This window comes from Felis catus, chromosome B4 (genome assembly GCF_018350175.1).
Source record: "Felis catus isolate Fca126 chromosome B4, F.catus_Fca126_mat1.0, whole genome shotgun sequence".
Classification (NCBI taxonomy): Eukaryota; Metazoa; Chordata; class Mammalia; order Carnivora; family Felidae; genus Felis; species Felis catus.
Window position 1 is genome coordinate 27,291,779 of NC_058374.1, and position 9,052 is coordinate 27,300,830.

At 48.5% G+C, this 9,052-nt stretch overlaps 1 long non-coding RNA gene across 1 annotated transcript; it reads right to left on the bottom strand.

Moving 5' to 3' along the window:
* Positions 1-1,539: 1,539 nt before the first annotated feature.
* Positions 1,540-4,928, bottom strand: LOC109501897. Its single transcript, XR_002743704.2, has 2 exons — positions 4,669-4,928; positions 1,540-1,959 (listed from the first exon to the last, which is right to left on the bottom strand). It is a non-coding gene; the product is annotated as an uncharacterized LOC109501897 (long non-coding RNA).
* Positions 4,929-9,052: the final 4,124 nt, after the last annotated feature.

The following is a 9,052-nucleotide window of genomic DNA, read 5'->3' on the forward strand; positions in this document are numbered from 1 at the left end:
AGGTGACTCTGGTCTTGTGAGCCTTGGCTCTAGCTCTGTCTGATGAAGCCGGCTGGCATGTTATGTGCTGCCCTGTGGAGACGCCCACGTGGCAGGCACCTGGAGAGGCTTCTAGCTGACAGCTCATGAGGAACGGAGTCCTGCCAATGACCACGGGAGCCAGCTCAGAAGCAGAACCTTCCCGGCTGAGCCTTGAGGTGGCTGGACCCTGGGGAGAGGGCCCAGCAAAGCCACCCTGAACCCTCGAGCCACAGAATCTGAGAGAAGAGCTGTTTTCTGTGTGAAGACACTAAGTTTGGGGTCACTTCTGACCCAGCAATGTATAACGAAGACAGAACACGAAGCAAATCTCTCCGGCTCATTAACCCTAGTCAAGTTCTTCTGGAAAAATCTCCGCTTTGCTTGGCCAAGGTGGCGGCAGAGGGAGTTTCCCACACCGAGGCCAATGTAACTGAGCTCTTAGAGCCCCTGGGGACAGCGGCCCAAAGGATTTCCATCCAGCGATCTGCAAAGGAGGTCTGACATCGGGGCTGAGGGGCGGCTGGATCGACTGGGCGATGAGCAAGTCTATGGATCCCCCTCCCCCGGATTCGGAGAGATGTCGCTCAAGTCCACAGAGAAGCTTCAAGGTGGCGGGGAAAATGGAGCTCTCTGGACCCACTGAGTCACGTGCCAGGGCGCTGTCACCTCAAATGGATAAGATGCGCTTCGAGAATGCTCTCCAGGCCGGGAGCGGTTGCGGGATCTGGTATAGAGCAGGCACACAAGAACACGTGCCGACTAATGTAACCAAGGTGGTGAAGCAGCAGTAATGATAGTGGTCACAATAAGAATAACAATGGGCATTTATTCTGTGCCTCCTCTTTTGCCAGGTACCGGGCCAAGTGATTTGGGTTCCTTTTCTCATGAATCCTCAAACCACCCTGTGAGGCATGAATTGTTGTCCCCACTTTGCCAGTGGAGAAAAACGAACGCCGAGGTGTTAGAGCAGCCTTTCCGAGGCCACGCGGAGGCTGCGAGAGCAAGACGGAGACATGGGGTTCTGGCTTTGCTCTGTCCGTTTCCCGCGTGGATGACCAGTGCCCCCGCTGCGCATTCTGGCCGGCGGGTGGGAGGGTGGCGGACGGGAAGGTGCTACCGTGTAAGTCCAGGCAGTCTGGCTCCTGTCCCTCGCTCTGGAGCGCTTCTTTTTCTTTTCTTTCTTTAATGTTTACTTACGTAGTCTGAGACACAGAGAGAGTGTGCGCGTGTACAGGCACGAGACGGGCAGAAAGAGAGGGAGAGAGAGAATCCCCAGCAGGCTCCACACCGTCCGCACAAAGCCCCACACGGGGCTTGATCCCACAGACCGTGAGATCATGACCTGAGCCGAAACCAGAGCCGACATCAACCTGCTGAGCCGCCCAGGAGCCACAGACGCCCTGCTCTGGGCTTCTTACAGAGCTTGCTGGGGATCTCCATGGCCACCTAACTACTCCCAGGAACGTGCTCCTGGGTTTCCACAAGGCTTCTACCCCGGAAACAGATTCTGTGCGCCTCGAAAGACAATTCTTTATGCTTCCTCTCGATCCTGAAGGGCATTTGGCCCTTGAGATAAGTGGACCAGCACATACCAACCGCCAGCACGGGGCCGCTGGCTGAGAAATCTCAATTACTTCCGGTCCTGTCTCTCCCACTCTCCCCTGTCCAGGGTATCTAGAAACACATTTAGGAAACTGGAAAACGAAAATACCTCCTTGAGATAAGGACTGTTTCGGAAGGAGCCTAAAAATAAAGTACAATCGCGATCAGTACACTCCGTGTCACGCCGGCCCGGAGGGCCGCGGCTGCGCGATGTCAGGCAAACGGGCACGGTCATGTCTAAGTCCCCATTCGTCCGCCTGTACGCGCACCGTCCCACACGGCAGGCGGTGGCCACTGGAGACGCGCTGTCCGTGTAAAACACATCAGACGTCAGTGCTGAAGTAGAAAAAGATATAAAAGAATACCGTTAATCTACGATCACGAGCCACCTATCCTTCGTATTATTGTTAATAGTTTTCACGCCGGTTTTATGAAAAATGACAACGTTTTGAATCTATTAGGTTAAGTAAAATGTATTGTGAAAACTTTTGTAACAATGGAATCCTGATCCAGATTTAGTCAGACTGTCCTCGTGTGCTTAATACAAAACAACCCTGGCTTGGGGGGGTGGGGGGACACTGGGCGCCCCACTCCTCCACAAATGCTGGACAGGTGACTCCACAGACGGGGGGGGTTCAGGACCGGGGCAGAGGGATTCAGAGTCCTGTGGGCCTGTTTCATCTTCCGAATTCTTTCTGAATTCACCACCAAGTTTATGACTTGTTTGTTACCCTCTAGGCAGAAGGAATTAAAACTTAAAAAAAAAAAAAAAAAAAAAAAAAGAAGAAGAAGAAGAAAAGAAAAACCTCTCCAGTGGAGAAACAGATCAAAGGCAGCTGAACTTGGTCAGTGGCTTGCAGGATAAATATTATTTTGCGGCTCAAACAAATCTGGCTGCCTGGGCAAGACATGTTGATAAGGCATTTTTTATGTCTCTTCTCCCCACTCTCCATTCCTCCAACCCTGGTGACCTCTTCTTTTTAGCGCTCTGAGAGGCCCCTTGCCATAGCGTAAGAATCAGAGAGCAAAGGCAAGCCTCTGAGCTGTGCAGGAAGACTTCTGGGCAGGACCGGCACGAGCTTCCCGTTCCCCTCTGGCCACGCTCACCACCGGGAGGGCTGGATGTTTGATGTGTTGTTAGTCTGCAAGGCCATCTCTGTTCTGTGTTTGAGTCTTCGTGACCGCAAGCTACATCATTTTCGGGCCCCATCGCCTCCAAGGAGAAGGTTTGACAGCGTTTGTTGAAAGCGCCTTGTGAAAAACGGAATCTTAGGAGGAGCCGCCAGCGGCCCCGGGACAGCTAACGCCGACGGGGTCCCGGGCGCTTGGAGCGGAGGGGCCTCGTGCCAGGAAGTTAGCAGATCCTCTGGTCTGTGATAACAAGACGGGTCACATTGATTTAGCAGTAGCGATGCGCCAGGCACACCGTCAAGTGCTTTGTAGGCATCGTCTCATTTGATCCTCACTGCAGTCCTGCTGGGTATTCTCTATTGTTCTTCAGTTTTTATTGATGGGAACGTACGGGACTCACCCAACATCACACAGCTACTAAGTGGCACAGTCAGAAATCAAAATCAAGTCTGTGTGCTCCCTAAGCCCAGGCTCTGAACCCCTAAGCTATGGCGATCGAACAGCCAGGTCTCTGGTACTATGCACCTACACTTTCAGTTAAACTGTCAAACTAAAAGGGGTTCTGACTTCCTTTTTTTTTTCTTTCTCTCCTGACTTTCTTAATGAGGGAAGCTTTCTAAAGTTACTTTTAGAGTTTCTGTCGCCATCACACATCTCTCTCGATTTGAGTTCATTTAAAGGTCATTGTTCAGGCAATTCAGGGCTGCTGGTACCGTTGGTCTTCATACAGCTCTGGGAGGTACCATCCAGTCTAATGTTGTGCAGTGCACAACCCGCACAACAGTGCACAGGGCCTGTCATAAAGAAGGTCAAATCGTTCCTAATTCACTTGTTACCACCTCCGGTCTTCCCATGTCATTCCTGATGAATACACAACAATATATTAAATGTCAAAAGTATCCCGTAGCATTGACCTAAATATCCTGGGCTTCTTCTCAATGTATTTAAGATAATACACTTAACTTCCAAATAGCTTCCTCTGTGGTCAGCTTCTCTAATCTTTCTGTAGGTAAAGTAGTGAGAACCAGAAAGTCATGAGGAGCGACGTCACTTCTGGCCCTATGGTTGCGTAAGAGTTTTTGAAGTTCTCATGAACCTCACAGTTCATCTGCAAGGTCACAGGACTTGTATCTTAACATGAAAAATCCCTACACCTACATATACAATGAGGTTTCCTCAGAACGTATGTGTGGATCCCTTGATAATTCCTTTTGGAGACTGCCTCTTTTGTTTGTTTGTTGTTTGTTTTTTCTCTTTTAAGCAGCCTCAAGAGTGACTTTTTAAAACCTTTTTTTTTTTTCAATTTCAGTTTATGTTTCATCGGGCAAAAAGTAATCAAGAAATATATTAGTTTTACCTATTAAAAAAAGTGAGATAATAAAATAACGACACTGTTTTTCTTGTGTTAGCTTGCACACAGGCTCACGAACATTCCAAGAGCTGTTTGAAAACGTACTTCGAGGGATGGCACCATCCTGAAATAAATATGATCACTGTAAAGGAAAGTAGTCATTGGATCTATAGAAGTAAGGTTTCAAAGAAATACTTTATTTCCTTTTGGTCACGTCTGCCATGAGAGAATAAGGCACAGCCCTTGGTGCTGTGCTCCTGATCGCATGCTAAAGAATGAATACAAGGTAAAAATAAATTTAAATAACCACCCCAGAATGCTAAATTGAACTCTGTGGCTTGGCATAAAATTTAGGGCTTATGTTTAAAAACTTATTTTTGAAAGAAAAGCAGTTCGGAGGAGGGAGAAACCACTGAAACAGTAGTTCCTCTGCCAGCTTTAGCTCCTGACCATTAAGATGCCTGGCAACCAAATGTTCCAGAAACTGTAAATGCCAAGCGGCAGCCTCGGGCTGCCTCTGAGCTCACGCGCACACACACACTCTTGCTCAGAGGATTACTTACTCTGGAGAGAGGCCAGGTTGCTTGTGTATGGACCATCAGCTGGGCTTCTGAACCCCAAAAGCAAAGGGGTCCCGCAGCCATGCAACGCTGGAAGGGGCAGGTGCAGAGCCGTGGGAGGGGCCAGGGACTGGCGCCCCCCGCGGGGCTCCCTGAAGGAACAAGGGCAAAGCCTACCTCGCCAAATTACCTGAATGTGCCAATCAGATAATCCATCCCGCTTATCTAGGGATCGGGTTAATGAGTGAGGAAGGCCAGGAGTGTTCTTCTACCGGGATGGAAATATCAGGGGCTCTTCATTCAACTATTCAGCTGAATTATGTGGGAAAAAGGGTACAGAGACTTGAACTTAGGCTCTCCCCTACTTGCTGGCTTTTCATGCCAGCCCCGTAACAACATGTCTGTTGCAGAGTAAGAAGTAAATGTTAGTTATTACAGTATTATCCTGAGGTCCCTGTTTCTCTGCAAAATGAGCTTGTTGGACATGGCTTTCTCTGAGGTTCCTCCCAGTTATGGAATTTGAAAACAACTAGCTGTCTGACTAAAGTCGTTTATACAATAGCCTGGGGTTTGACTGAATTCAACTTTTACCCCCAAAGCCAGTTGGCTTGTGTCAACACAGCCAGAGACCTTCCCTCCCCCCCCCCCCCCCAGTTACAGCTGAGCAGTGTCTGGGACACCGAGAAAGAGCCGATCTCTCCTGAGGAGGTGCTCTGTGGGTGCAACGGGACTGATCTGGGGGGCAACCTTCAGTATATTTACAAATGGAAACCCTCACTTAGAGAATAGGAATCCAGTGGCCACAGGAAGAAAGGAAGAATGGAAAGCCAAACAGCGGGCAACCAAGACAAGGCAGAAGCAGCCACCGCCTCACGTGGGGAAGACTTCCATCCATGAAATATAAGCCTTACAGTCATCTTGTTCAGGTTGGGGGATGTCAAACCTTGACATGCTTCTCAGCACCAACACACTGCCATTTTTCCAATCAGAATCCTTGGAAAAGAAGTGTGTGTGAGTGTTATAGGCAAATGAGCATAGCTTTAGAGCGTTGCTTCACAGTATAAAGAGGAGCCAAGGGACGCCTCCTTAAAGACCTACGGTTCTTAAGAGGGTACGGGGGACATTTGACAAGATGGAGATATTTCGGGTTGTTACAGTTGGGGCTGGGGTACCACACCTCTAGCGGGTAGAGGTCAGGGATGCTTCTTGACATCCAACAGTGCACAGGATGGCCCCCCACCACAAAGAATGGTTCAGTCCAGACGTCGACACCGCTGAGGGTGAGAACCCCTGGGCCAGGCTGGGGCAGAACAAGTGAAAGAAATAGCATGATCTTGGTGGCTTTCTGGCTGTCCACTGCCATTAGAAACAGTATTTTATATAGTGCCAGGGGCTCTTAAAGCAGATAGCTCCCTGGTAAATCTGTCTGTGAGTCTGACTTCCACATACAGAGGGTGGGCCCTCTTAAGTGTTGGCTGGATTCCCCCCCAGGAGCAATACAAAACCCACCGGGCACACGCACCCCATGAGTTTACAAGCTGAAACAGTTCAGTCTGGAAGATGCACGTATGTGATAGCTCTTCTCTGAAACCATTTCCCTGCAGGAAGGAGAAGCTAGAGATTGTTGAAATCAGGAAATCAAGAGTTACCTTGCTGGGCAAGCCAGACCACACGAGCCTGTCTGGCAAGTGTGCGAGTTTTTAAGGTACTATGCCCCCCTGCCTTGTTGGAAAGTTGGAAAGGGTCCCACATGCATACGAAATTGCTTCCCACAAAAAGGTTAGACAAAACTGGTGATTCAGGGAGGCAAGGCCTAGATAGAAAAGATTAGTTAGCAATGGGAGAATGGAAAGTTCTAGATAAACTGGATGTTATTTTAAGACCTAAAAGCATTGGTCACAGGAGCTTGAAAGCATGTAGTGAGACCTTGGATAAGCAAGAGTCCGCGTTCCCTCGTGAGACATTTCCACCACTATCCCAGCTTCTTTTTCAAAATAGCCACTTTCACACGGTGTGCCTGTGTTTCCTTTTGTCTGCCTGCCTTCACCTACCTCAGATGGCAGGGACTCCAGTGGCCCCCCCCGCCATGTTGCGGGCAGAGATTTTCAATCATCTATCTACCTGCTACAAAGGTAGGTGCTCGTTTTGGATGGACTTCACCACCTTAGCAAAGACGCCTCACTCAGGAGTGCCACCTACTGGTCAAAGGGGAAAGGGAAGAAAAACAGGATAGAAAGGCGAGCAGGAGTGAGTAATTCTGGTCAGGGCCATGTGCTAAGATGCTTCACCTAGGCCCAGATTTAACATAGCTTGCTCTAGTTGGATTTTTTAAATTATCCCAGATCAGAGTTAAAAAATACTCTACGGGACCTGACCAACCCTCTAGATCAGGAATAAAAATTAGTGCTCATTCCTAAGGCCAAGCTGCGAGGGAGGCTGGAGGGTGGGGGGGGGGGGGCGGGTTATTCTGAAAATTGCCCAGAGTAATTGAGAAGGCTCAGGACACAAACAGGAGGGAGTGTCGCTATATGCCCCAGTGGTCATGCCAGGTCCGGGTAATGGCAAGGCAACAGGACTTTACCATATATCTCTGCATAGCAGAATTTCTGATCAAGTAATTTGAACCCATGGTCAACACAAACCAATTCAGGGTTTGGAAAATTAGGGTTTGGGCCACCTTATTAAGGTTTCCCATTTCCAATTAGGAATCTAACTTTAAAATCTTACGTTTAGCTAATTTTGGAACATAGGAGAGCTTGAAACCTAGCCCTTTGCAGCTTCAATTTATATCCAGCAAAGAAAATAAAGTCGCTAAGTATGTGTGTGGCATTGAAGTCTTATTCACGTGATACATGGGGGGAAGACTCAGGCTTTCATTCACTTCCATTAAATTAGCCATGATTAAGGGTGCCTGGGTGGCTCAGTCAGTTAAGCGTCCAACTCTTGATTTGGCCTCAGATCATGATCTCGTGGTTCTGAGATCGAGCCTGGGTTTGGGCTCCACTCTGGGTGAGGAGCCTGCTTGGGATTCTCTCTCTCCCTCTCCTTCTGCCCCTCCCCCCCACACTCATGCGTGTGTGTGTGTGTGTGTGTGTGTGTGCACTCTTTCTCTCTAAAATCAAAATTAGCCATCATTATAATCATTACTTAGTGAGTTCCCTCTATGTGCAAAGCACTCTACTAGGCAAATTAGCCCTCTCGTGTAATCCTAGGTGTTGTACCATTTTGTAGACAAAGAACCCGAAGAAGTACGTTCACAGAGGCGAGTGCCTTGCCTGAGGTTCGCAGTGTAAGTGACTGAGCTCTCTATAGCCCTTCTGTCTTGTCTCCTGCACGTAGAGTCAGACTCCAGGACTTAAAAGGGAGGCAAAGGAATTTCTTCAGAATCTTCTTAACTGACCGGAGTCATAAAGTGAGTTTCCGGGGGTACTATTTTCTGGGAAACCATGCTGGAATCTCCTCAGATTTCCTAAGTGAGGGCAGCATGACAAAAATTCTCCCGTACACAATATGGCGGGCCATGGAGACGCGGAGGGCATCAGTGACTTTAGATAATAGCAGGGAGGGGACACCTGGGGGTAAGGGTAAGCCAGACCACGATCCGGGCGTGGGTTTCTCCTTTCTTTCATTTTTTCCCCTCTTTTCTTTCATTTTATAAGAACACGCGAGTATTGCGGCTCATATATTTGCGCCCTCATTAATAAATATTAAGATAGTAAATGTCCCTTTATTGAATGTTAATAACTCATTGGGTTTATAAATGAAACCTCATAACTCTAACAAGTGAAGACGAAAATAATTAAGTCACAAGGAAAGAACAGTCGATGGAGGGGAAACGAATGTGTTCTGAAACCTCATTTTTGGGTTTCTTCCCCCCAAAAGAGCACCCAGCCAGAATGAATGTCGAATACGAAGAAATACCACCAAGAATGTGTTTTCTGTTCTTACCTCCCTGCCTTATTGAAAACTCCATTCACTGTTCCTGCAGTAAGTTCCTTCCCTCAACAATCGGGCCACTGTCCCTGAGACTTGGCAAGGGCCTTTGACATAACCAACAGCAAGGGAGATGTTTTAACAGCTCCGTTAATACGGCAACAGAGGTTTATTATTATCAGACAGACACTCTGGGTGTAGCTTCCACTGGCCCACCTGCTCTGTTTGGAGGACCCGCCGCCATGAGGGTCAAGTCCCAGCAATATGGAGGATTAGCTCTTCGGCTGGTGAGCAGGGACCACAGAGCACGGAGATCTGGAGTCGGGTATCTGGAGTTGGCGAGAGTGGAGTGTGAGCCCCGATCCTCTGACCCGCTCTGTGCCCTGTGGCTAATTGCTTAATATTTTTAAAGCTCAGTATTAAACAAGCTTAGCATTTTACCTGGCACATAATA